At 46.9% G+C, this 27,784-nt stretch overlaps 1 pseudogene; it reads right to left on the bottom strand.

Annotated features, from left to right (window-relative positions):
• Positions 1-402: 402 nt before the first annotated feature.
• On the bottom strand, positions 403-23,134 carry LOC131501609 (leucine carboxyl methyltransferase 1-like; annotated as a pseudogene).
• Positions 23,135-27,784: the final 4,650 nt, after the last annotated feature.

Raw genomic sequence — 27,784 nt, 5'->3', positions numbered from 1 at the left:
ATACACAAAGAGGCGCCTGGGTGGCTCGGTCGGTTAAGCGTCCGGCTCTTGATTTTGGCTCAGGTCACGACCTCACGGTTCATGGGTTCAAGGCCCTCACCTCGGACTCTGCACTGACATCATAGACCCGGCTCGGGATTCTCTCTCTCCCTCTCTCGCTGCCCCTTCCCCACTCGCGCTCTGCTCTCTCTCTTAAAATAAAAATAAGTTCAGAGAAAAAATCTGCAAAACACAGGGACTGTGCAGAATTGCCACCGCACAGGGTGCTCTGGGAGTGCGACAGGTGTGACCGCTCGTTTTGACCAAAATAACCTGCTTTGGCACAAACCCTATCTCCGTTAGTGGCTAATGAGTTCCTCTCAAGGTGCTGTGGTTTAGCCTGTATTAGCAGATTAACATGGTTCAAAGTATATCTAGTGAGGGTTGGAGGTTTGAGGTTTGTTTTGTGTTTGTGTTTACATTAAAGACAGTTATGCCTTTAATCAATCAGAATTGTTCGCCGTGAAACTAACTCTCGCCAATCCGCACCTGCTCGCTTCAGCTTGAGGCAGTCTGCTGTACGCTTCCATCACGTCGACGGCTGACGCAGTTTCCCACCCATTCGACAGGAGCCGTTCTTTCTAGAATGTGCAGCGGAGAGAAAAGGCAAGGTACGAGGCACTGTTGCACAACTCCAAGGCACTCTTGGAGCACATGAGAACTTGTCTCAGATGACTCCTTTTTCAAAAGCCCGTCCCAGCCCCCATCTTTCTTCTTTTTCTTTTCCAATTTCCTACACCGAACATGCATTGTTATCATGGGAGAGAAGTCACTAATGTATATTTAAAGAGAAATAAAGCCAGGAACTTCTCCGTGAGCAAGAGTGTTTGAATGCGTTCGAGGCGTAATGTGACATATCCCACCTATTTAATAGGGGCAGGGGTGGGTGGTGTCTCCTCAGCAAAAAAAAAGAGAAAACCAAACAACCTAAAAAACAATAAATAAAAGATATTTAAAGTCTCTATTACAGATTCTAAGAAACGTAAGCGACGTATCAAGTGCAAAGTTTGGACCATGTTTGGATCCTGTTTCAAACACACCACCTATAGAATTTTTTTCTGTTTTTTTTTTTAAACAACTGGGGAAATCCAAACACGGACTGTGGAGTAGGTGCTATGGAGGAGTTTCGGCTGCTGTGTGAGGTACAATGATGATGTTACCATTATCCCGGGGTGGGGGAAGAAAATGCTTACTGGTAGGAGATTCACATGGAAGTATTTATGGGGGTAATGCTATACTCTCTGGATGTGCCTTAAAATATTCCAGTGACAACACCGACAAAAAATGGGGATAAATAAAACAATATTGAAAGATGTGAGTCACCAAAGTTGGCTGATGGGACATGGGTTTTCGTCCTACTGTTCCCTCTACGTTCATGTTGTTTGCAAATATGCATACTGAAAACTTGGGCTAATAGGGTATGGGAAATGTGAATGTGTTTTTTCCAAACCAAGATGGCGGCCCAGGTCTTGGACTTCTTTAGCGTGACGAACCAGCGGCCCACGTGGAACCCCAGCTGCCTGTTCAGGTGGGCACGCGACAGGGCTTCTCACATTCTCTGATCGGAGAAGGGAGTGTGCCCTTCCCTGGGGGGTTAAGGGTACCAAAGGATGTCCCCGCCCTGCTCTCCGACCTGTGACTCTCACGGCTTGCAGGTCTCCACTCCCGCCAGGTCACACTGTCTCCTCCGCAGGTTTTCGATCACGGTCTGTCCGAACCGGTCGGTCGTCCATGTTCACCTGGGAAGGGAAAGAGGAGGCTGGGCAATGCCAGAAGGGCTTCTCGAATACGCAAAATCAGACAACAGTATTCTGTTTCTGAGCCGTCAAGGCTGATGTTTGCTAATACCCAGTGCAGTCAACGGAGTCGGGGGCGGGCACGGCACGCGGGGCTGACGAGAGCGTCGTCTGCTGCCGCCCCCTGCGGGGCAACCGGGCGGTGTGCGCTCGGCCTGGGAGCCGGTCAGACCACTGAGCGGCTGCTCCACAGGTAGACTCCCACGTGCACGCCAGGTGCAAGAGGGTTTACTCCACAGCATGATGTGTAACGGGACCTATGACGGAAAGGACTCACATGCCCATCCGCTGGGGTTAAAGCAGTTGTGGCATGGTCGTTTAATGAAATATTACATTGCCATGAAAACAGCAAGAGGACATCCAAGTAGATGTAGGTACAGACGTAGACACACATACAGACACAGATACAGATGTGGAATGATTCTCAGATAACAGACTCTCGAAAAGTACAGTACAGAGGGCTGTGCATAACATGCTCCTGTCTGCCCTTAAGAAAAAAAAAAATCTCTAGCTACATTTATATATGTGCAGAATAATTCTGGAATCTGGCAGTGTTGCTTCCCAGGTTGGAGGACTCACTAAGGTCCGGGGTAGAAGAGAGACTTACCTTTCCCTGCATACCCTTTTGTACTATTTGATTTTTTTTTTTGAAGTTTTGCATGTGCTGTTACTTATCTAATGAGAAACCATTTAAAACCCCCTTCTTACGATGTTTATTCATTTTTGAGAGAGACAGAGCATGAACGAGGGGAGGGGCAGAGAGAGAGGGAACCCCAGAATCCGAAGCAGGCTCCAGGCTCCGAGCTGTGAGCCCAGAGCTCGACGTGGGGCTCGAGCTCATGAGCCGTGAGATCATGACCTGAGCCAAAACCAGATGCTTAGCTGACTGAGCCACCCATGTGCCCCCCATTTACCACTTCAAAAAAACCATTAACGTATCTATATGCACAAATGTCACAAAACATACATAATACACCGCGCACTATTGTTACTTTGTCCCAAAACGTCAACAGTTTACTATACGAAATGATTCCCAGAGCTCCTGTGACAACGGTGGCAGGCAAGAAGCAGCATCACTCTCTGTCGGTGGACGTGTGAGGCTTACGTGGCATGAATGGTCACACTGGGTGCCTGTGAGCACGTGCTCCGTCGTCTTCCTGCCTGGGTCTGAATCCTGGCCTGAAACTTACCAGCCGTGAGGCCGTGCGGCCGTGGGCAGCAAGCTGTCCAATCCCTCTGTGCTTGGGTCCCCTCACCGGCCACACCCGCCACACCCTGGTTACTGTGACAAGTAGGTTAATACAGGTCACACTCACGGAAGGTGCCTGCTATATAGCAAGCAACTTCTACAAGTTTGCTACCCTTATTCTACCAGTACTGAAATTTGCATCACTCAGGGCACCTCGGTCGGTAAGCGACCGACTCTTGATTTTTGGCTCAGGTCATGATCTCACAGTTTGTGGGTTTGAGCCCCGCACTGGGCTCTGTGCTCACAGCATGGAACCTGCTTGGGATTCTGTCTGTCTCTCTACCCCTCCCCTGCTCGCTCGCTCTCTAAAAAATAAACAAATATTTAAAAAACAGGTTTTTTCATCATTCATGTGGTTTTTGTCATTTTAAAATACTGAGTAGGAAATCATGGAAGGCATGTGAGCAGTTAGTACACCTGAGGAGGCTGATGGTTTGCATTTGTTAGGAAATTGCAGAATTCAGTGAAAACGGACACATCCCCAGGCTTGCTCCCAAGTGACTGGGTCCATGGTCAAGATTCACTTCATCCACCATTGCTATATGATGTTGAATAAGAGAACGCACGAATGAAACGAGGCGAACAGAGCAGGGTGAACACCCACAATGTGTGAAAACAAAGCAGAATTCAGGGGCACCTACGTGGCCCAGTCGGTTAAGCGGCCGACTTCGGCTCAGGTCACGATCTCACAGTTCGTGAGTTTGAGCCCCGTGTCGGGGTCTGTGCTGACGGTTCAGAGCCTGGAGCCTGTTTCAGATCCTGTGTCTCCCTCTCTCTCTATCCCTGCCGTGCTCGCGCTCTCTCTCTCTCTCTCTCTCTCTCTCTCAAAAATAAACAAACGCTAAAAAAATAAGATAAATTTAAAAAAGAAAGCAAGCAGAATTCATTTTCCCCAGTCCTGATATCCTGCAAGCAAAGACAGATTCCCAAGACTTACAGAAGCCAGATGAGGCCAGCTACCATTATATCCACTCACCAGGACTGAAGACTGAGTGTGAGGAATGCCCCCAGTTACACAGAGGGAAGGAAGAAAACTCAACCGAGAACCACCTCTACGGGAATGTGGCCTGGGGCATGAAGGGGTGAGAAAGTCAACCAAGGTCTAGCCTTAGATCTGTCCATAATTACGTGACACGGGGCAAAGCGTTTACTGCTGTCATCCGTAATGGAATTTAAAAATAAAATGAGATGAAAAAAATAAAATCAATAAAGTTAAAATGAACTAAGCAATAAAATTAGCCGCCATGTATTCAGTCACGTGCCCCCCGCTACACATCATCTCATGAACTCCCATAATAGCCCAGAGAAGTTCTCCCTTTATAAACAAAGCCCTGGCGGGGGCACCGGGATGGTTCAGTTACTTGAGCGTCCATCCAACCCTTATTTCGGCTCAAGTCACGATCTCACAGTTCGTGGGATCAAGCCCCGCGTCAGGCTCCAGGCTGCCAGCACAGTGCCTGCTTGGGATTCTCTCCACCCACCCCCACCCCCACCCCCACCCCCACCCTGCTCCTTCCCTGCTCATGCTCTCTCTCAAAATAAGTAGAGAACTTTAAAAACAAATCAAAAACAAGGACCTGGGGCTCAGAAAGATCCAAATAACAGCTAATAACCTGCTCAGCAGCCGGGCAATCCTGAACATGCTCTCGTACAAATTAACTCGCTTACTCCTCACTACACCCTATTAACGTCGGGACTGTTATTATTATTATTGTCATTTTCCTGATAAAGAGACAGCACGGAGAGGTTATGAAACTTGTCCCGGTCACACAGCTAGGCAATCTACCTCCAGAGCATGGACTCCCAACCACCCTACCATTCTGCCTAAGGGCACCCGGCCAATCATAAGAGCCAGGGCCAGGACTCGGACCCACGCTGAATAATTCCAAAGCTCTAAAACAGAACCCTTCCCACCACATCAGAAGAGAAAAACAGGCAACCAGCGGGCCAAACTCGGGGACGTTACAAATTAGGAATTTTACATTAAAATTCTACACTGTCGCTTCTCCTGGAAAATTGGGGGTTCTCAACTCCAGGCTCCCATGTCCACATGGGAACAACGAGGTGGCACTGAGCAGGGGTGAACTGTGGTTCACCAGAGTCCCCAGCACTCCTGTCTGCCTTACACCTGGCCAACTTCCTCCACTGCATCACCTGCCTGCCTCGGAAGGAATCAGGGTTCGCTACCCTGACACCCATATGTTAGCCAAAATTCCTTCCATCGCGGTCTATGACTCTATAATTAATACAACGGTAAAATGTGAACTTTACAAAGTTTTTGTAAAGGCCAAGAGAGAAGTTCCAAAAACCCTGGCTGCGAGTTTGCAGGAAGTTAAGAAATCAGGAACGCTGGGAATTGCTAGAATCGATTTAAAACGGCGATGTGTGTGTGGCCAGAGGCGGAAGGAAAAGAGTGAGTGGAAATTTATACTGGGGTTGCTCAGAGAGGGTTAGCCCCCACGCGAACGCATACAGCACGCAAAGGTCTTGAGCTTCCTTTTACCTGTTGGTAGTTTATGAACATAGCTGTCTCAACGCCGTTAGCTGCCCACTTGAGAAGGTTGGCCGACTGCTCCGGAGTCATGTACACCAGCACGCGTTCCGTTATCAGCAGTGCTGGCAATCTTCAGAGAAGAAAAAAGGCACATAAGTATGTATTCATCAAATCGGGACTCTAACGGCAGTCACGGAGATAGTGCTGGCAGGGCAGGAAAACCCTGGGGTGCACACCGCAGGAAGAGGAGAAGCCCCGGATAGCACGTCAACTATCAGGGCGGTAAGAGGTGGAGAGCCCCGTCGTGACCCAAAGTTTCAGACCGTAACAACGCGAGCACTGAGCAAGGTTTTGTCTGGCTTGCTACAAATTCTCCCCCGGCATGCCCGCACAGGGTGACAAGGTGGCCCTGCAGACCCCTTGCTCCGAGGCAGTCTCGTTCCCTTCCCCTGGAATCTGGGTTAGGCCTGTAACTCGCTGTGGCCAATACAACAGTAGCAAACACGACGCAAGCGCAAGCTGAAAATCACTTGCACGTTGGCCCTTGCCCTCTTGCTCGGAAGTCTGAACCCGTGTGGCAATGAACCCAAGCTGGCTTGCTATCGGAGGGGAGGCCCTGTGCGTGAGAATGAGGCATCCACATAGGAGGGAACCCCAGGGGATCTCAGCTACAGCAGTGAACCCCAGGGGACCTCAGCTGCAGCTGGCTCCAGTGGAAGAACCACCCAGCTAAGCCCAGTCCAAATGGTTCACTCACACAATCCTGAGCAACTTGTGAACTGCTCTGAATTGTGAGTTGTTCGAGACCGCTGAGGCTGCAGAGATTTTGGTACACATCAAAAGCTGACTGATAAAATGCAGAAATACTGCTATCCCTTTAACAGAATCTAATTCTTCTTACACAAACTTTTATCATCAAGAATTAAAAACACGAACAGTCTTCAACAAATGACACATTAGCATGCGGTCTGAGTTACCAGACCCGAAGTAACGAACAAATTACGAAACAGGAAAAGCAATAAACTCCTACAGAAATCTCTAAACGCTTTACAGTTGGAAGGGAACACAGGCAGCCCTAAATTGTGTGAGCTCTGCTCATTTATTCCTGCTCCTTCTGACTCCTTTACTGGATCCTCCTCCTCCTCTGCCCCTTTACGCTGCTGTTCCTCATGGCTGGTTGCTATTTTTCTCACAAAGCAAGTAGGTTACTTTTGCCTATTTTTATTGGCAGGGAATTTCAAAACAAGTAAATTGTCTGAACTGAAAATACCCAAGCAATTTGCTGAAAAGAACATCGTGTACGTTAGTGTCAGAATGTAACCCATGCAGTTAGACTCAGTGCCTGGACTCATGATCGCTAGAGAGAAAGGCTACCCACAAGTGCTGCTGGCTTTGACCCGACAGTCCCGACTATCCACTGTTACTGTTCATCAGGATTTCCTTTTTTTTCTTTTTTTGACAAGGAAATGTTGTATAACTCAAGTGACTTAAAAATATACATCCAGGGGTGCCTGGGTGGCTCAGTCGGTTAAGCATCCAACTTCAGCTCAAGTCATAATCTCACAGTCCATGGCTTCGAGCCCCACATCGGGCTCTGCTCACCGCTCAGAGCCTGCGGCCTGCTTCGGATTCGGTGTCTCCCTTTCTCTCTGCTCCTCCCCGGCTCGTGCTCACACTCTCTCTCAAAAATAAATAAACACTAAAAGAAATTAAAAATATATATCCAGGTGCGCCTGGGTACCTCGGTCAGTTGAGCATCTGACTCTTGATTTCGGCTCAGGTCATGATTCCAGGGTTATGGGATTGAGCCCTGTGTTGCGCTCCATGCTGAGCATGCAGCCTGCTTGGGATCTTATCTCTCTCTCTCGTTTCCTCTACCCCTCTCCCTGACTTGCACATGCTCTCTTTCTCTCTCTCCAAAATAAAAACGTATGTATGTGTATACAAATACACACACACATATGTATGCATATATCTACAAATGCTCTCTGGACCCAACTGGGTCATGGTACAAAGAATGAGAGAACTAAATCCAGAGGATAGACAATGAAGTCCAAGTTGCAGATGAAGTTGAAAATCAGAAAGAAAAACATTAAAAGGAAGTTTAAAGTAAGCAATTTTTTTTTTAACCTAAGTCTAAACCCCCAGATTATATCAATAGGAACGATTAGAAAAAGTGAGTGGAAAAAAAAGTTTCAAAACCTCAATAGGTTGGTAATTAGAGAAAAACAGTTCCAAAAACGTTTTTATTTATTTAAAATTTTTTTTAAATGTTTGTTTATTTTTGAGAGACAGAGCACAAGCCGGGGAGGGGCAGAGAGAAAGGGAGACACAGGATCTGAAGCAGGCTCCAGGCCTCCAGGCTCCAAGCTGTCAGCACAGAGCCTGATGCAGGGCTCGAACCCATGAACCATGAGATCATGAACTGAGCTGAAGTCGGATGCTTAACCGACTGAGCTACCCAGGTGCCCCTCCAAAAACCTTTTTAATGCAAAAGGCACTGACTATTACATACGGTGTTACCACATGGGGGGAAGCCAGGTGGAGAAGGCTACGTGGGAATTTCCTGTAAAGGTTTGCAACTTTTTTTTACAAATTTGAATTATTTGGAAGTGAAAAGTTAAACACGTTTACAGTGTATTTTTAAGAGGCAGTCTTCGCCAATGTTAAAAACAGGATTAATACTTTTCAGAAGAGAAGTCTAAGCGAAGCAAAAACAGCCCACGGAGGAAAACACAGAGCACAAATGAACCCCAGAGAATTATGAATGTAATTCTAATACTTGTGATAGCTGCTGTTCCTTATCCATTTTGTAGATCTCCAGGAGTGAGGCAAACTTGCCTATCAAGAGCTCCCCTGATTAATTTTTTTTAAGTGTATTTACTTATTTTGAGAGAGACAGAGGGCAAGCAGGGGAGGAGCAGACAGAGAGGGAGGGAGAATCCCAAGCAGGCTGTGTCAGCACAGAGCCCAATGTGGGGCTCAATCTCATGAACCAGGAGATCACGACCTGAGCCGAATTCAGAAGTTGGATGCTTAACCAACTGAGCCACGCAGGCATCCCAAGAGCTCTCCTGATGTGTAAGTGATTATTTCCCTGGCCATGTAGCACATTTGCCCAAATGGTGTGTTTCTACGTTCGCAGCGGGTTGCTGCTGGTTACCACTGCAACTGTAATAATCTACAGATTATAGCTTCTGCGCCAATTTCCGTTCAACTGCTTTCACACGCGTACTTAATATAATCTCCAAGCTCTCCGCGCAAAGCCTGACATGGGGCTCGATCTCCCCAACCGTGAGATCATGACCTGAGCGGAAATCAAGAGTTGGACGCTTAACCAACTGAGCCACCCAGGTGCCCTGCAGTTATAGGTTTCTATACATATAATTACCTTCTCTCAAACTTTATGGTATCAGGCATCAGTATGTTATAAAAGCAACACACGTGATTCTGATGTGAAAACAGGAGAAACATTGCTTCTCAAAGACTTAGAAAACCTCCCTCATAGCAATGAAATGATAAACATCTCAGAATTAAAAACGGAACACGGGTATCATGCTGCACTTTCACCTGACCTTATTTCGTATTCACATGAAATCACAAACGCGTAAGAGGTTAAAACAAGATCTCACTGTGGATTCACGTCACATTTCTCTAGCTTCTCTTCGAGTTCAGGTGAGTCTCGGAGATCTGCTCCGATAATGGCATAGCTCTTTGAATCCAACAGGTGTCCACCTGGAAAGCCAAGAAGAGATTATCATTTCAGCAGAAATTCATCCAGAGGAGATCATTTCAATGGATTTCTTTTCAAAATTCAATTATTATTTTTTCTCCATTACAGAAATACATGTCCCACTGCAAAAAGGAAAAAAAAAAATCAGGAAGGAGGAGGGTGGAATGAACGAAAATCACATCTTCCCACTATTAATGTTTTGGTATAGAACATTCCAGTCTTTCTTCTATACATACAACATAAACCCATACACACAACATAAGCACATTTTCTGTCACACAAATACGTACACACACATCACACAGGAAAAAGAAAGGAGGGCCAATTCTTCTTTTGAAAACTGCTTCTCCTACTTAACAGTAATATCAATGACATCATCGTCTGTAATGATTTCCTAGCATTCCATCAGTGGATAAAACAACTTACTCAGCCAAGCCCTCACGATTAGGCCTGTGGTATCTCCAGATTTTCTCCATCTGAGGCACTGCGATGAGCATCTTTGTTTAGACCTCATGAAGCACCCGTCCAGTTAAGTAGGTCTCTAGGAGTAGAATTAGGAGGTCAAAGGGTAAAATATTTAAGTATTGGTACCGATCGGCTGGCCACTCTCTAAATGTCGTGCCAATTTGTGAGATACTATGTTTAAAAGAAAATAGCTTCTAAAGTATTTACAAATACAATGATAACATTTGCTTGAAAATACTCCCACAGAGATCGGACAGCATGGTTTCTATAGTGGTTCTCGAGCTTTGGCAGTCATCAGAATCACCTGGCGGGCTTGTTAAAAGAGACTGATGGCTTCAACCCCCCGAGTTTCTGATGTAGCAGATCTTCCAGAAGTAGACATTTTGTCAAATTCTTTCAAAAGCTAGACATCTGTATTTCCAACCAATGCTCCACAGTGGTGATGTCACTAGTCCAGGACTACACTTCTAGAACCACTGGTACAGATGAAATTGGCCACAGTTAAAAGTTCAGTGATGGGTACATGGAGGTTCATTTACTTACTTATTTTGAGAGATGGCGGGGGGGGGGGGAGGGAGAGCGGGGGAAGGGTGGAGAAAGGGGGAGAGAAAGAATCCCAAGCAGGCTCTGTGCTAATAACACAGAGTCCAGTGCAGGGCTCAAACTCATGAACTGTGAGATCCTGACCTGAGCCCAAATCACGACTTGGCCATTTGACTGACTGAGCCACCCAGACGTCCCCCTTGATTCACTCATCCGGACTGACTTTTCATTGTGTGCCCATTTGTATACTTTTAAGTTTCACCTCGTGCATATTTCAGCTTTAAGAAATGATCAATTTCAAGATGCGTATTTTTTCTCAGTTTCACATTTCTGAAATGAGGATGCATCGGTCAATAACGTTTCGGTTTAACTTATCAGCACCTTTTCTTTCCTGGCGGTAAATAGATAGTGTGATTCTTGCAATCACAGCCTCAAAGGTTTAATGAAATAGGGCAATTTTTCAATGAAAATGTGTCAGTGTTATCATCGCCTATCACTTTTCTCAAATTTTCACTCACATTTGTATTTTCATTAATTTTTATTTCAACTGTCCCTCTCCCAGAATGATGGCAAGATCAAAAACTATCAAGGACAGGACTAGAAAATTTGCCCACACAAGACACAAACCCAGAGTTAAAAACCAAGTGAAAGGCTAAGAAAGAAATCTGCCAATCAACAGTTGACGAGGGATTTATATCAAAGAACATTGCTTTATGTTGTAAAGGATTCCTATAAATTGAAAAGGAAATGAAACAATGCAACTGGAAAATATATGAGCAGAGGAAAGTTACAAGAAATCCCACAGGCCAACAGAAGGAAGGAAGGGTACTCCGTTTCACTAGCACGTTCAAAGTTATAAAAAATTTAAAACAAAGTTACAGAAACATCTTTAATTCACAGATTTGGCAGACTGGCAGGAATTTTTTAAAATGGTAGTAGCCAGTGTTAGCGAGGGTGTAGGGAAAGGGAACCCGCATCTACTCTGGTGAAAATACAAATTCGTCGAAAGGGTCTTGAAGCACGGCTTGGCAGTAGCTATTAGAATTCATAAGGTACAATTTTTTGAACTGGCAATTCCTGCGACTATGCACATATAACTAGGCTTTCTACAAAACTGTTTAATAGGAAACCATAAAGAAGGCGGCAATCTAAAGGACCATCAGTAGCGAATACGTTAAGTAAAATGGGATTTCCATGCAGAGGAGTACTACGAAGTCACCAGAAATAACGAGGTAGATCTAATCTGGCAACATGAAGACAGCCGTGATTCCCTAGGATGCACAAAGAACAAGTTTCAAAACAGTACGTGTAAATTATTCGCTTTACTAAAATTATACATATAACTGTATTTATTTATTTCTACAAGTATAGATTCACTCTTTCAACAAATACATGTTGGTCTACATCATATATATTTATTTATTCAATATATGCATAGATTCCTTCACCAAAAATTTACTGAACCTTTTGCGGGCCGGGCACGGGATTCTATTTACATGTGTATTTTCTTACGCGTGATATTTACCTGCCTCTAGGTACACTGTCCATCCACAGGAGAAAACACCCTGCACAGTGGTTATCGTGGTGGGGGGAGAGATCACGCAGGGTCTTTACTTTCTACTTCACATGCTTCTACACTGATGGGTCGAAGGCAATGCAAAGTGCTAACTAACCCTTTCATTACAGCTAATCCTTCTGACGCAAATATTAACCAAATATACAGAAAAGTATGACGGCTACGATGTAGAGAAAGCAGATGTGCCAGCCAATGGCAAAGCCTGAGGAGGTTGTACTTAAAATTTGTACGAGGGAAACAAAGGATGGAGGAGATATTAGTTTCTGTGGGAGTCTGTTCACTAGGAGCGTGACGAGGGCACTGTGCTGGTGTAGAGGCCTGTCTAGTTGCCTGACGTTTCCTGTGTTATCTGTGCCCACCATCTAAGGCCATCCTCTCTGAGCATGTTTTCTGACCTGAATTATTAATAAGCCCCTTGAACTTCTCTGTCAGACACACACTGAACACAATGGAACATTCTGGAAGAGTGTTTGTGACCTTAGTTTTAAAGGCTTAGAAGGGAGGAAAGAGTTGTTGGAAACACTCATACTGAAAACTTACGGGGAAAAACTGAGCCCCGGGGCCAAGGACCTGACGTAACAGGTGAAGCGGGTCAGGTACGAGACAACAGTGGTGGGGACGTGCATTCCCTCTCAACGAAGCAGCCATGTAGGAGTCAGGGTCTGAGGCTGCCGGACTGGATTTTTCCAAGGAAAGATTTTCGGGAAAAAGCTCCTATATTTGAAATGTTTGCAACTCACTGAAATGTTTTTCAAAAGATTTCAGATTGGGACCTATGGACATCTAAGAGGGGCCATACAAACAATTGTTTCAAGTTCCTTCACAGTAGATGTGATGCAGAAGTATACACTCTATGACGTCATGTGCACACACGCACAGACTCAGACGCGCACGCTCACACACACACACACACACACACACACCATCTTTAAAAAGAAAGGGGAAGAAAAGCAGAGAGGTAGCCCATACTGTATTACTTAGTTGCCAATTTGCAGTGTGTCCTCTGAATGTCATTCTATAATGGGTTGTAATAAGAAAGGCTTGTATCTATGGGAAGATGGGAAAGAGAGAGAAATGAGTCAAGTAGCTTAGTTACTGAAAAAACGCAAACACCCACTACCGAAATGGCCAGTAGGTACCGCTACTGCTCAAAGCAAGGGCGACTCCAGAGGGCCTGCTGCTTAATCACGTCTGACCCTAGGCACACACATGAAAAATTCAGTGGATCAGCTCTCAGAGTAGGTCAGTGAGCGTTACTCTCCGAATCTGACGTCAAGTCACAAACTGATCATGAAACACTCAAGACGTAGAAACCGCCAAAGATAGGCTGGCGATATGTTTCCAAATGTTCCAGTGTTTTCCAAGCTGTCTCTCGTTTCCTGCTTCTGCTCACTCAATTAAAAATTTTAACCATTGTTAATCACAGACAACTAAACAAACCAATTCCTACTCAGACCTGAAGTCCAGTAACGTTTAGGTGATGACTCTGCTCTCCTCCAGAATGTGCAAAAAATTAGACATCCGAGAGCCGATTTCAGTATCGCAACCACCATACACACATCTTTCACCCCAGAAACCTCCTCTAGGCTTAAGTGAGAGCCCACCTGCTCTTATTTGACTCGGTGTCCTAACAAGCTAGGTCGTATTCTGTGGCTGCACAGCGTCAGATGCCATAGCGCATCTCAAATGCACGCTACGTGGGGCGCCTGGGTGGTCCGTCGGTTGAGCATCCAACTTTGTTCGGCTCAGGTCATGATCTCGCACACAGCTCGTGAGTTTGAGCCCTGCGTTGAGCTCTGTGCTGACGGCTCAGAGCCTGGAGCTTGCTTCGGATTCTGTGTCTCCCTGTCTCTGTGCCCCTCCCCAGCTTGCACTCTGTCTCCCTCTCTCAAAAATAAATAATTATTTTAAAAAATTATTTTTAGATAAAATGCACCTTCCGTGTAATATAATCTTGTATTTGGAAAAGGGCAAAACTTGTTTCCATAGGATAAGTTAGAAAAAAAAAAACTTAAACTATTTCTAGCTTGTGGGAATTACACATCTTTAAAGGACAAGGTGAAAGTTTTAATGGTTACTAAAAATTTTTTTAAATGTAAGACTTAAGATTTTGTTTAAATGACTAGTTTAAAAAGAAGGGGAAGAAGTATATGTTAAAAACCACTGAGAAAATCTGACCTTGGGCTTGAGGTCAGGGTTTAAATTTCAGCTCTACCCCTTTGTCAACAGGTAACCTTATGGAAATTAGCTTAACTTCTTTGAGCTTTGGTTTCCTCAACTGCTAATAAAAGCATGTCATTCCTGAGTCGGCTCTGAGGACTCAACGAGATCATCTGAGTGAAGCATTTCACATGGTGCTACAAAAGCTCTCAGCAAAGATTCACAAACTCGCCATCTGTAACTGCAGAATTCTTAAAACATGGACTCAGGGTGGCCCCCATACTATCTCATATATAGTAAATGGCCAATTTGGCCTCCCATTATTCATTCAAACGCTATTTACTACACATCTGCTCTGAGCCAGGCCCCTTTCTATGCTCTGGAGATACAGAAGTAGCCGGAGCACACATGAAAATTCAGATTATTGGAGCGCCTGGTTGGCTCAGTCGGTTAAGTGTCCAACTTTGGCTCAGGTCATGATCTCACGGTTCATGAGTTCAAGGCCCACATCAGACTCTGTGCTGACAGCTCGGAGCCTGGGCCCTGCTTTGGACTCTGTCTCTCTCTCTCTCTCTCTCTCTCTGTGCCTCTCCCCCACTCATACTCTGTCTCCCTCTCTCTCTCTCAAAAATAAATAAAACATTAAAACACTTTTTTAAATTTCAGATTAAAATTAAACCACTATAGGTCATTTCTATTACGTGTTCAGAGAAATTACGTTAACGGACAGAAGAGTTGCAAGGGAGGGGACATTTCATTTTGAAGACAGTTTGGAATGGGGATCTTGGGGCCAGAAGGAAGGCGGGAAGGGGGTAAAAGGGAAGAGTCCCCTAAAATGAGGTCTCTGGCGTTCAGACTGGCCGCCTCCTGAACGCTGCCCCTGAATCCTGCCGGGCTCTCTCCTGTGGTCAAAGCCATACTCACTTGATGCTGTGCAGCTTTCTCGTGACTCTCATGGGAAAGTCCACTTCAAAATATTTACTTGGGAGAAGATCTTCATCCTGAGGAAAAACACGCAGTAAGCTCTAGAATTATGTATTCACTCCTACATTTACTGACCACCTTCACGTACCGAGCGAGTACTAGGCCCCGAAGAGCATCAGGGCACTTAAGGGTTTGACATCCAGGAACGATATGGGCAGAGATGTATTTTCCACATTACTGTGGTCTCCACGTGGGGAATGGATGGAGGACGGGCGTCAGGGGTTCACAGCTGTCCAGGGAAGAAGTCACGGGGAGCCTGAACTGGGGGAGCAGTGCCTGGGATGGAGGTGGGGGTATGTGGAGGCGCTGGGGGAGTAGGACCTGATAGGATTTTCCAAAAAGCAGATCGAGATGAATCAGAGAGGGTCAGGACACCAATGCTGACCAGCATTTGAGGGATAAAATGGAATAAAACAGCAAAAATCCCGAAGCATCGCACACAGTGGGGGTGAGTACTGTTTTGTGACACGTTTACTTTTTTCTGTGAGGGGAGGATACAGCGGGTGGTAAAGGGCAGGTGCTCTGGAGCAGGGGACGGGGGTTCGAATCCCAGCTCCACCGCCTGTCTGCCGCGAGGCCCCAAAGTCACTCCATTCCCTGGGCCAAGTTTCCCTCCTCTGCGAAGCAGAGACAGGGACAGCACCTCACGGGGTTGTGAGGAGTAATGAGGAAATGAGTACACACAAGGGACACTCAGAACGGGGCCTGCCTTAGTAAGTGCCACGTGTGTGCCTTTATCATTGACTGTCATGGGGACGGGGCGCCGAGGTGGCTCCGTCGGTTAAGTGTCTGACATTGGATCAGGTCATGATCTCACGACTCGTGAGTTTGAGCCCCACGTGGGGGCCAGGGCCCGCTTTGGATCTTCTGTCCCCTTCTCTCTCTGCCCTTCCCCCACCGGTTCTCTCTCTCAAGTTAAATAAATAAACTTAAAAACCTTATTGACATGGGTACTTAGAATTAGGTCTTGGCCTGGGGTGTACATTTATCTTTACTGAGGGCTGCAGTAAAAGAGCGTGGCAGACGCGCGCGCGCGCGCGCACACACACACACACACACACGACCCTGCTCCCCCTTCTGCATCCCCGGCCTGGTCTCCCCTTGGCCCCCTGGCCATCCTAGCACATTCTCTGTCACGTCCAATCAATCCCTCAGCCCCGGTGCGTATTCACGAACGCATTCTCTCCTCCTCAGCTCGCCAACTGCACACACTGTAAGGACACCGCTGTCTGGACTCTCAGCGACACCCTGCGTGTTGCCTGCAGCAGCTCCCGATGCCCCTGAGGCTTGGGGAAAGAAACAAGGCGCTCCACAACCTGGTGACTTGCCCGGCGCCTCCCCAAAGCGCTCTTCTAACGCCTCCGTATCCACCTGTACTTACATTCCACAAGTACAGAGCCGCTTCCTTAAAGTGGAAAAAAAGACCAAGAAAAAGACACTTGTTGGTGCCCAGAACCCGGTGGTGGGCCTCACAGGTGTGGGCCGGGATTAAGGAAGAGCTGGGGTGAGGATGACACCCCTCTTTCTGACTTGAGCAACTGCGCAGAACACCATTTACGTGCACAGTAACGAGCGATGGACAGCAGGGACCGAGAGGGAGCCGGCCCCCCACGACAGCATGACGGGCGGGGGGGCAGCAATCACAAGCAAGCATTTTCCAGTAGGAGGTGACCCTAAGGGCAAGTGTCAGAACTGGGAGAGCCAGCTACCCCTCAGCCCTTGGAAAATCTCAGGGGATCTGGTCTGGGGGACAAAGGGGGAGGGAGGAAGGGGGAGACAGGAAGACAGAGACAAAGACAGTCTCCTGACCCATCAGAAGAGACACGCTCACCGATCTCACCCGTTCTCTCTCGGTGCTGCCGCGCTCCCCTGCCCGTGTGTAGGGCAGGGCCGGGTAAAAAGCTGTCCGAAGATATTTGGAGGAAACGTTTAGAGCATACCAGAAGATGACTTTTGCTAGGAAATTCCAGAACACCCTCTAAGGATTTTGCTCACACGATATGAAGATAAGGACACGCTAAAATTCCAGAAGGCCTGGGGAACAAAAGCAAATGCAGGACAGCATACGATCCTATGGCTCGTCTAGGACTTCTGACTTTCTAAAGAGCTTTCCCACTCATCAGCTACTTGCCCTCTTAAGAATGCCGATTAAGGGGTCACCATGGAGGGAAAGCTTCCAAAAGGCACACCTGGAGCTTTTAAGGAACAGACATCTTCTTTCTTGCCTTTGGGAAAGGGGCAACAAATGGCTGTGGGACATGACGCTTCAACTTTTATTCTGGGATTCCCTGAGCCCTTCCGACACTCCACTCCACTCGCCAGTAGCTCCACGTCACAGGAGGCACGGAAGGCAACCGGGACCGTGCATAGCTACCGCAGGGCAGCCGGGGACAACCGTGAGGAAGAGTATCCCGTAGGCTCAAAGGAGATCCAACGTGGCCGACCGCTGCACAGGCTGCCATATTGAGACTGACCCCCTGCGTCCTTGATCCTCTGGCCGTGTGGAAATAGGATTCAAGAGACACCAAGAAGCTGAGGTCCCTTAAAGGGTTTCACTCACCCTTTATTCTTTGTCTGGGGTTGTACTGGCTTTCCTGCACCCTACTCTCACCCGCTGCTTGAAGGTGGGAGCCTTCAACTGTCCCTTCGACTGGTCTTGGGGCCTGACGTCATACAGAACGAGCTCACACACCAGCGGCAGCAGAAAGCCTGTGACCCACAGCCAAGCCTCTGCTGGTGCAGCCAGGGGACCCTCCCAGGTGGAAGGTGCACCAGACAACAAGACTAGCCGACGAGATCTCCCCTCCTCTTTTACAGAAGCACATAGAGCTCAAAAACAGGGCTCAGCGAACTTGCTGTAAACAGCCAGTACTCTAGCCTTTGCAGGCCAGACGGTCTCTGCTGTGACTTCTCCACTCTGCTGCCGTAGGGCTAAAGCAGCCATAGGGAAGATGGAAGGAACTGGGAGTTGGCTGTGTTGCAGTAAAACTTTATTTACCGACATAGGTGGCAGCCTAAATTTGGCCCGTTCAGCTCCTGCTCCAGAGAGCAAACAAGCATCATTTTTCTAAAAAGAAACTTAGGTTTTTTAAAACCCTTTAGACCGATGTCATTATCAAAACGAAAAAACTCCACCAAATTTTTCAGACCCTGCACTATTCTCCTTCCTCACTGCTGACAGATAACCTTTTCCTCGGAAGGGGCACATGAGCTTCAGTGTACCTTGCTCAGAAATAAAAATCTCAGATTTAGTAATGATTAACCCACCTACACGGCGGGGGGAGAGACCAAACCACGGGACCACGTTGAAAAGGGTGTCAAGCCCAAAGGAGGAGTTTCTCCCGTGGCTTCTGTTCACACTGCACACATTCTGCCACTGCATTCTCTTCCAGTTCCTTCCACCACACCGTGGTCTCTGAGGCCCAGAGGCACCGCCGACCTATAGCAAAGAGCCCCCCACCCCCACCCCCCGAGCAGCCGCAGTGCTCTCTGGAGAGAACAAGGAGGGAATCTGGACGTGGACGAACTGCAGTCCGTTGTTTGTTCCATGCTCCAGCGCCACTGGCTGTCCGACCTGGGGACGCCACAAGCTCTCGGAGCCCGCCTTGCCCCGTCTGGGTAACCCGCCCCCCACCTGCAGAGCTCTCATGTTCATTCCTGAGGTCATGGATGTGCACGCCCTTCAGAAACGTTAGCTATCTTATCCTGAATGAAGAATGCAGAGGCAACCGGTTAATACTAAGGCTGTGCTGAGGCCACTGATTTCTCGCCTCAGTGAGAGAGAGGCTGGGGGCACCGATGACCAAAGACCTCATCGGGTGAGCTGATGAGGGACAAAATACACACTCAGGTCGCATTAGGCCCACACACTCTAGTGTATCTTGGTGTACTTCTGCAAGAATCTGGGGAAATGCACGTACCCATGACTGCCACATGACCGACCTGACAGAAGAACCAGAGAGATCTGTACAAACCTACAAAAAAGAAAATGCAGTCAGTGAGATCGTTGTAGAGAAAAGGTTTGGTGCTACAAGTCCAGCCTGGAATCAAAGGCCAGGCCCGTGGTCCTGATTCTGCCACTAACTGGACCCATTTCCTCTTCTGTGAGTGAGTGTAATTATACCTGCTCTTGAACCCTAACGAAGGAGGTGAGGGACCAACTCAGAGAATGGAGGGGCACCTGGATGGCTCAGGCAGTTGGGCTCGCACTCTTGATTTCGGCTTGGGTCACGGTCTCGTGCTCCGTGGGATAGGCCCCGCATCTAAGCCCCACTTAGGATTCTGTCTCTCTCTCTCTCTCTCTCTCTCTCTCTCTCTCTCTCTCTCTCTCAAAATGAATCACTAAACTTAAAAGGGCTTTGTGTCATGTTACCATCACCCAGCCTTGCAAATCTCCAAGCTATACTGAAGACACCGTCACGACGACAGTAAAGTCTTTTGTTGTCGTCAAAACGGCAAATGCATGGGCCCCTGGTCTCAGCTACTCCACTGGCAGGGCTCTCGCACACACGCAGAGAATGTATACAAGCATTTGGATCAAAAGCCCTGTTTGTGACAGCAGGAGCTAAGAAGCAAGGCACATATCTAGGGCCCTGGTGACATCACGTACGTGGCTGACAGTGGTTGCACAGCAGGTGCAAACGGATGGGGACAGGGACGCGAGACAGGCAGTCACCGCATTCCTTTTGAATATATTTCTAACATTTAAAAAAATGTTTGGGGCGCCTGGGTGGCGCAGTCGGTTGAGCGTCCGACTTCAGCCAGGTCACGATCTCGCGGTCTGTGAGTTCGAGCCCCGCGTCAGGCTCTGGGCTGATGGCTCGGAGCCTGGAGCCTGTTTCCGATTCTGTGTCTCCCTCTCTCTCTGCCCCTCACCCGTTCATGCTCAGTCTCTCTCTGTCCCAAAAATAAATAAAAAACGTTGAAAAAAAAAAATTAAAAAAAAATGTTTATTTACTTATTTTGCGAGAGAGATGGGGGAAGGGCAGAGAGAGAGGGAGAGTGCGAGAGTGACAGAATCCCAAGCAGCCTCTGTCCCGTCAGCACAGAGCCCAATGCGGGTCTGAACCCACAAACAGAGATCATGACCTGAACCGCAATCAAGGGTCGGGTGCTCAACCGACAGAGTCGCCAAGGCGCCCCTGACATTTCTGAACCCGCTGGGAACCTTCACAAAATTAAACAATTGGGGAAACAAGGGGGCGGTATTTTTTAATTTACCTTTAGTCTCCAGAAGGTGGTATCCATCCCAGCCCCAAGATTTAGAATCTCACAGGGACATTCTGTCTTCCCTAGAAATGCCTTTATAAGCTGACGGACGCCATGGACGTGAGCAAAATATCCTGAGAGAGAGACAGAGACGAGCCATGACTCAGTGATGATGGAAATAAGCCTTGCAAAGTTCACACCAGGAGGACAAAACACAACCCTTCTGCCCTTCTTCAGGGGTAGCGGTTTAGGTTATCCATAGACCTTATGGGAGAAGTAAGGACTTTAAAATTCTCTTCCTTTTTTTTTTTTTAAAGCCATTTGAACCAACATAAGCACAATCTATCTAATGGTTGGATCAACTACCTTAAGGAAAACGCAACACCCCCTAATTCTACATATGAAAGAAAAATATTTTACATCAAAACATGGGATCTAAATGTCCCTCTTAGAAATGTGTCTTTTCGTGGCTAAGTGAGAGCTACTCAGAATTCGGCTGAAACTCAAAATTGGGAGACCCGCTGGAAAGTATTCTGGGGTCAGGAAATGGGGCAGACCAATGTCAAAGCAAAGACAGCCATGTTTCTTAGCGTGCTCCCTTCATCTCCATCCTGTGCGGGGTAGAGCCTGGATGTTTGTAAAACACCACAGGCGGGGTTGGGCGGGGGGCGGTGCACAGGCAAACGGTGCCTAATAAACTGACTTGTTAAGCTCTGGCGTGGGAAGCTGGAACAGAGGAGACAAGAAATAAAAGAGGGTCAAAGGAAGATAAAATTGATCTGGGTTCTAAAGCCCTTCTGCTTACAGTATTACTATTTTAAGAACAAAATTTGAGTGGCATTTATAGACACTCACTGCAATTTGACATAGGGATTTCATGTCTATGGATTCTACTAGTAAATAATTTGAGCTTGTCTTTTTACATGTCTCTTTTGGGTCGCCTGGGTGGCCCAGTCGGTTGGGCGTCTGACTTCGGATCAGGTCATGATCTCAGAGTCTGTGAGTTCGAGCCCCCCGTCGGGCTCTGTGCTGACAGCTCAGAGCCTGAAGCCTGTTTCAGATTCTGTCTCCCTCTCTCTCTGACCCTCCCCTGTTCATGCTGTGTCTCTCTCTCTGTCTCAAATATAAATAAACGTTACATGTCTCTTCCATTTTACTTTTTTATTAAATCCTTTTTACCGTGGGTTACAGAGTATCATCTACAATGGACTGGACATTGGAAAAATTTTAAAAATGCTTCCCACACGCTGTTTGGGAAGCACTCTCCTACTGTGGGGCCCTAGTCTAGCGATGCCAACCCAGGGAGAGGAAGAAGGAAGGCCGGAGGGCTGACCTGCTGCCCAGGGCCCCCAGCACCCAGGGCACCATGGTGGGGCCCTGCCTCTGCAGCGTCTGTTAGGAAAGTGTCCTCAAGAGCGCGGGAGGGAGGCTTAAGGCCTCTTAGCCAGGCCTCGTCCAATCTTACTGATGCCTGGTTTCACCCTCAGCTCAAAGTAAGTACCATGTCCTTATTCTCAGGAAGCACCACTTTAAAATTTCTTTGCATTTCTTATTGAAACTACCCATAGGATCCATCTTTAGGGCCAAGATGCCCTGCACCCACAGCAACTATCGTCATTTGGCCAATTTCTCAATCTGGCTGAGACTAAGTCACCCTCCTGTCTCAAATCCTTTCACTGCCTTGATAGAAATGACTTGTACAGCCTGACTTTAACAAGGCCAAAAAAAGTCATTCCTTCCATGAACAGACAGTTCACAGTAAAAGATATATAAATGGCTCTTAAACATATAAAATGATCTTGGGGCACCTGGGTGGCTCAGTTGGCTAAGCAAGTGTCCGACTCCTGATTTCAGCTCAGGTCATGATCTCACGGTTCAAGGGTTTGAGCCCCACATCGGGCTCTGTGCTGACAGCATGGAGCCTGCTTGGGATTCTCTCTCTCATTCTCTCATTCTCTCTCCCTCTCTCCCTCTGCCCCTCCCTGCTTGCAAGCAAGTGAACTCTCTCAAAATAAACATTTAAAAAATATATTAAAAAAATAATCCTAATGATCTTCAACTTCACCCAAAAATAAGAGGAATCTAAAATAAAATTACTGTAAGATACCATTTTTCATGTATCAGATTCACAAAGATGAAAAGTTTCATAATACACTGTGTTGGTGAGGATGTTGGGAAATAAGCACTTTCATATACTACCGGAGAGAAGGAACACTGCAACTCTCATGTTAAGAATGAATCCCTATGTTACACTGCTGGCCTTGAAATGGAGAAGGGGCCATCTTCCATGGAATGTAGGTGGTTTCCAGAAGGTAGACAAGAAAAGGAAATAGACTCTCCCCTATGGTCTCCAAAAGAAACGGCCCTGATGACACTTTGATGTTAGCCTAGTAAGACCCATGTTTGACTTCTGACCTTCAGAACTGTAAGATAATAAATTTGTATTGTTTAAAAAAAAAAACGAATGAATCCCTAAAACCCCAGGCCTCTCAGCTGATGAGGGAATAGTGAGGAGGGAGGGGGTCACTTGCCTCTGTTAATTTCGGGGGCCTTCCTCTCCTTAGACAGTCTTACAAAATGCTGGGTATAAGGGCCATGCGAGTAGCCAATGTTTACTGCAAACCTGGAAGGGATAAAAAGGAGGCAGGTGAGTAGACGTCAGTAGATTCAGGCTCTCAGGAACCAGGTCAAGGAGGAAAACCATCTACTTCACAAGGCCAACACACTCCCATTTAGCACTCCGTTACAAATGTAAACAGACTCAGCCATCCGCCGAGTGCTCACTTCCACTCCTCTCACCCTTCCCACGGCGGCCATGTGTCACCTCTCTTTATTCTGACTGCTAATTCCTTTCCCAGGACCTGGAGAGCATATAACCTCACCTCATACCTCACCCAGAAGACGTGCAACCGTTTATTCACTCGGCAAACTCACTGGCCAGAACTATTCAGACAACCCTACTCAACCAGAAGTTCTGGGTCCACAGGAAAGATCTAGAATTGTTTTGTAAAACTCGATAATGACTTCCTAAGTATTTCCCCCAGCTCTGTCATTTCACGTCCCTTAGGGAGTAAAAGGAAAAACCAGGAACAAATAAACAGAACAGCTACAACCTAGAAAATGCCGTTGTAGCTTACCCTCTCTGGCATGCACTACAACCTGGAAAATGCTACAGTAACCTAACCTCTCCCCAGGCCACACGACAGGGAATCAAAGTTCTAGTGTTCTAAGCCAGGGATCTGAAACCCCAATGACCACTTAAGGTCTTCTGGCAACCATGAGTGGAACCAGCCTTCGGACAAGGACATGTAATGGAAGAAACCTGGATCCTTAAGGCCGAGCCACTGTGGGCCTGCACCCCGCTCTACCTCTCAACAGACATTTTGAGAGTTTCTAAATGTCTTTATCGCTTAAACCAAACGGAGTCAGGCTTCTGTTACCTGCTACACCCTGAAGCATCCTAAGTGATATCCTGAGTATATGAGCTCATTTCCGTGTGATGAACAAGCTGAGGGGGAAGGGATGAGTGACTGTTACCCAGCTAGAGTCTGAGCTCCCAGAGGCAGATATGAGATCTTCTCCTTACGTCCACTGACAAGGCTTACCGCTGCCTTGACTGTGGTCGCTGCTAATCCTGTACAAACCTATCCCCCCCAGTCTCTCTCATGTCCACGTTCACACATCCGCACGCGCGCGCACACACACACACACACACACACACAAGGAAGCACATACTTTTGGCTTCTCGAGGCAGCAAGTCAGCACGGAAATGCACAAAGTACTCATTAAGGGACACGATTTGCTACGGGCCCAGACTGTCCAAGTTTTACAAGGGTGAACAGGCTCAGCTGTCTAAAACGGTGCTTTTCAAACGATGAATCATGACCCATCCGTATAATAAAATCAGTGTAGTAGTTTGCAAGTCTCCATCTGTGAAAATGCAGTCGAATAGAGTGAAATAGACAATATCAGTATGCATTCCACACTGTAAGAGTTAAGATGGTTTTGTGAAGCTTTGGTTGAAGTGGGTGTCTGGGGTAAAATGCAATGAAAGGTCTGTTCTCCGAACACACAAAATAGACTCTTAAACACAGAGAACAAGGTGGTGGTTGCCAGAGGGGGCGGGGGGATGGACAAAATAGGCAAAGAGGGCTTAAGAGGTACAAACTTCCAGTCATATGAGTAACGCACAAAGATGAAAAGTGGAATATAGGGAATCCAGTCAATAATACTGTTAAAACAGTACGGTGACAGATGTGACGACACCTAACGGTGGTGAGTCCTGAGTAATATGTAGATTTGTCAAATCACTATGTTGCACGCCTGAAATTAATGTAACATTGTATGTCAACTATACTTGGATAAGTAAAAGAAGAGAGAAGAGGGTGTTCTCCCTGTTGGCAGATTTGAGGAGCACCGGCCTCAAAGCAATCACCTGGTGCCATCTAGTGGTAAAGGCCGTGTCTGCAGTCCAAGAACCACAGACTAATGATGCGAACATCAAACATGGACGTAAGGGTTGGAGGGGGCCTTGGAACTGACCTGGTCAACCCTGACATCCGATGCCAGAATCCTTCCACAACACCAAGCCACTGCCTGACTACGCACCACAAAGAAGGCAGTCACTCCAATGCCCAGCAGCCCTACCTGCTGAAAAGCTGATCGAGTTGCCCCCCTCCATAAGCTCTGCGTTGGACTTACTACCGCCCTCCTCTGGATGACAAGGAGCAGTTTCCCCTCCTCTCAACCGTATCCTCCGTCAAGTTAATACTATTGATTCCATCAAGCCATCTTTGGTGAGTGTCTGCTAAGTGCCAACCATTGGGGATACAGTAGTGAACCAGCCACAAAGATAAGGAAGGGCTTGTGACAGATGAAGGACAACAGCATGGAGGACGGATGGACCTACGTTAGAGAATGTGAGAGGGAAAGCCTCTCTGAAAAGGGAATGGGCTGAGTTGGGTGCTTACAGAACTGGAGAAAGCTGTGCAAAAGGCGTTCTAGACAGGAGGAAGAGCAGACAGAAATGCTCTGGACAGGAACCGCCTTGGAATGTTCCAGGAACAGAAAGTCGGTAGGGAGGCTGGGGAACAGCGGAGAATCAAGGAGAAACTAGAGAGGCGGGTGGTGGGAGCCAGGGAGAGACCTCTGCAGCCACGTGCAGCGGCCCCAAACCACGGCGAGGTGCACAAACGTAACAGGTGGGGGCAGAACACAAACGTATCCGGTCACGAGTCCTTACGACTCCCACTTTCTAATGTTTCCAACATGCGTCTCCTTCTGGTCTCCAGATCTAGAAGACTGCCAGTGGTTTCTGGGAGGAAAAGGATGTCACTGATCTGCCCTTCAGAGTGGCTAACATGAGAAGATTTACAGAGCACTGCTAAGAAGAGTACGGGTCAAAGAACTAGCGAGCACTGCTGATGGGGAGTTCCAAAGGGAGATGGGCAACCTGTTTCAGGGCTTAGAATTCTGTCACCCCTGGGAGCCCAGCTGAACATGGTGGATCCACACAAGGAAACACTAACCGGTCATCTCAGATATGAACTAGAAGGATCAGACATGCCAAGACGTTCGAGACACCGTGAAGGGAAAAATGTTAGGCCAAAAACCGATGTAGCCAATGTGCCCGTGAACACGTGTATGTGCGTATGTGCGTATCTACAGACAAGTACTAGGGAACTGGCGATTTCTGGGGTGTGTGTGTGTGTGTGTGTGTGTTTTAATTTATCTCTATGTTTTAAACTTTTTCTCCATGAACTATATGCCATATTTCATCTAAGACATTATCAATTATAAGACTGAAACAAGAAAGAAGAAACACTGGCAGTTAGTTAATGTTTTTCTTATTGCTTACAATTTTAATTTTGTGCTTGTTGGAAAAAGCCCGTTTGTTTGTTTAATTAGTTTTCAAGTAGGCTCTGTGTGCAACGTGGGCCTGAACTCACAACCACATCCAGAGTTGCATGCTCTGTTGACTGAGCCGCCAGATGCTCCTGCAAAAGCCCTTTTGTGCTTATTTAAACGGATTAAAAGGAAATGGATGAATGCAGTAAGAGGGTTAAGTCTTCCCTTCTGGGGTATCTGTGAGTTTCCACACAATATTGACCTTCGGGCCGCCAAGGGCATTGGCAAGGCTGCATCCCCAAGAGATCACCATCATCCTCTCCAAGATTTCCTTCCACGCTGCCGACCCTCCAGGTGCAGGTCTTGTTACTGAGCCTTTCTTGATCTCATCAGGAGGTATCCATGGATGGTTCTCCAACAGCATCAGGATTTGTGCTCCTTCTGCAAATGGCCCTTAAAAGGCACGTGGACAGAAGCACCCAAGAGCTGACGGTGTAGTCATCCGGCCCTGCCGCAAGCAACAATGACCACATCCACTTGCACAGGTAATGACAACTCTAACACGACTTGGCAGTGACTGCAGGACACATCGAGAATAAATCACAGCTGATGGCAAAGACGTAAGAACGTGTGTCACAGCATGGATCAAATACAGTATTGCCTTCACCACATGAGCAACAGTGAGCTTAGATATCATAAGCAAAGTAAAAGGCAAATATTAAGCGATGAAAAGTACCTGTGACATCACATAGTAACATCCTTAAAACATAAAGAACTTACGAATCAGTAAGGAAAAAAATCCTAATATCCCAGAAGAAAGGCCAAAAATGGGCAGATCACCAAAGAGCCAAGTGATCACTGAATATACAAAATAAAGAAACCAAAAAATGCAAAATGAAAGCAGAAACAGCAAGCAGTAAATCTGCTATCAAATCAGCAACAAAACCGTTTAATAGAACCTGGCTTTGGTGAGGATGAGAAAGAGGGCACCTGAGCCGCCAGAACTGTAAACTGTCACTGCCATGCCACGAGGCACTTCGGCTGCTGGTACTCAAAGCTGAAGAGTAATATTTACGCGATGCCCAAACAATCCCACTTCTAGGATTTTACCCTAAGGAAATAGTCAAGAATGAACACAAAAAGGTTTCGGTAAGAACACTGAACCTGGGGTTACGGTGTCAGGTGAACAAAGCAAGCTACAAAATTCTATGTACAGAATGTTCCCAATTCTGTTAGATGAATGCGTACATTCACGTACACGTCAATATACATACATGTACAGTACACATATCAAGACTTCCCAGAGTAGGCACCAAAAGGTGAACAGTGGTCGCCTCTACGCTGACGCTGTGCACCTAGCGCTGCTGTCTGTCTGTCCCCACCACAGTCCTCTGTTGCCCAAACCCAGAAAATATCCCCTCTCTTTGTGTATCCTGACTTTGTTTAAAACCCAAAGAATCAAAAATCTCTGATTTGGGAAGACCTATTTCGCAGTCTTCGGTCAATCCCTATTGCTTTTGAAATTTTCATGACATTCACATACCACCTGTTCAGTGTAACATTTCTCTAAATCAACTCGCTTTTTTTTAGTACTCGGGTCTGACGTGCTACCTGGGATTTTCTTCTAACACACGCTAGAATAAATACCTAACTATTAAAATTTCAAACAAACATCTGTGTGCCACCTAAA

Source organism: Neofelis nebulosa, chromosome 18, assembly GCF_028018385.1.
Source record: "Neofelis nebulosa isolate mNeoNeb1 chromosome 18, mNeoNeb1.pri, whole genome shotgun sequence".
In the NCBI taxonomy this organism is placed as follows: domain Eukaryota; kingdom Metazoa; phylum Chordata; class Mammalia; order Carnivora; family Felidae; genus Neofelis; species Neofelis nebulosa.
The sequence above is the reverse complement of the archived record's forward strand: the minus strand, read 5'-3'. Positions and strand labels throughout refer to the sequence as shown.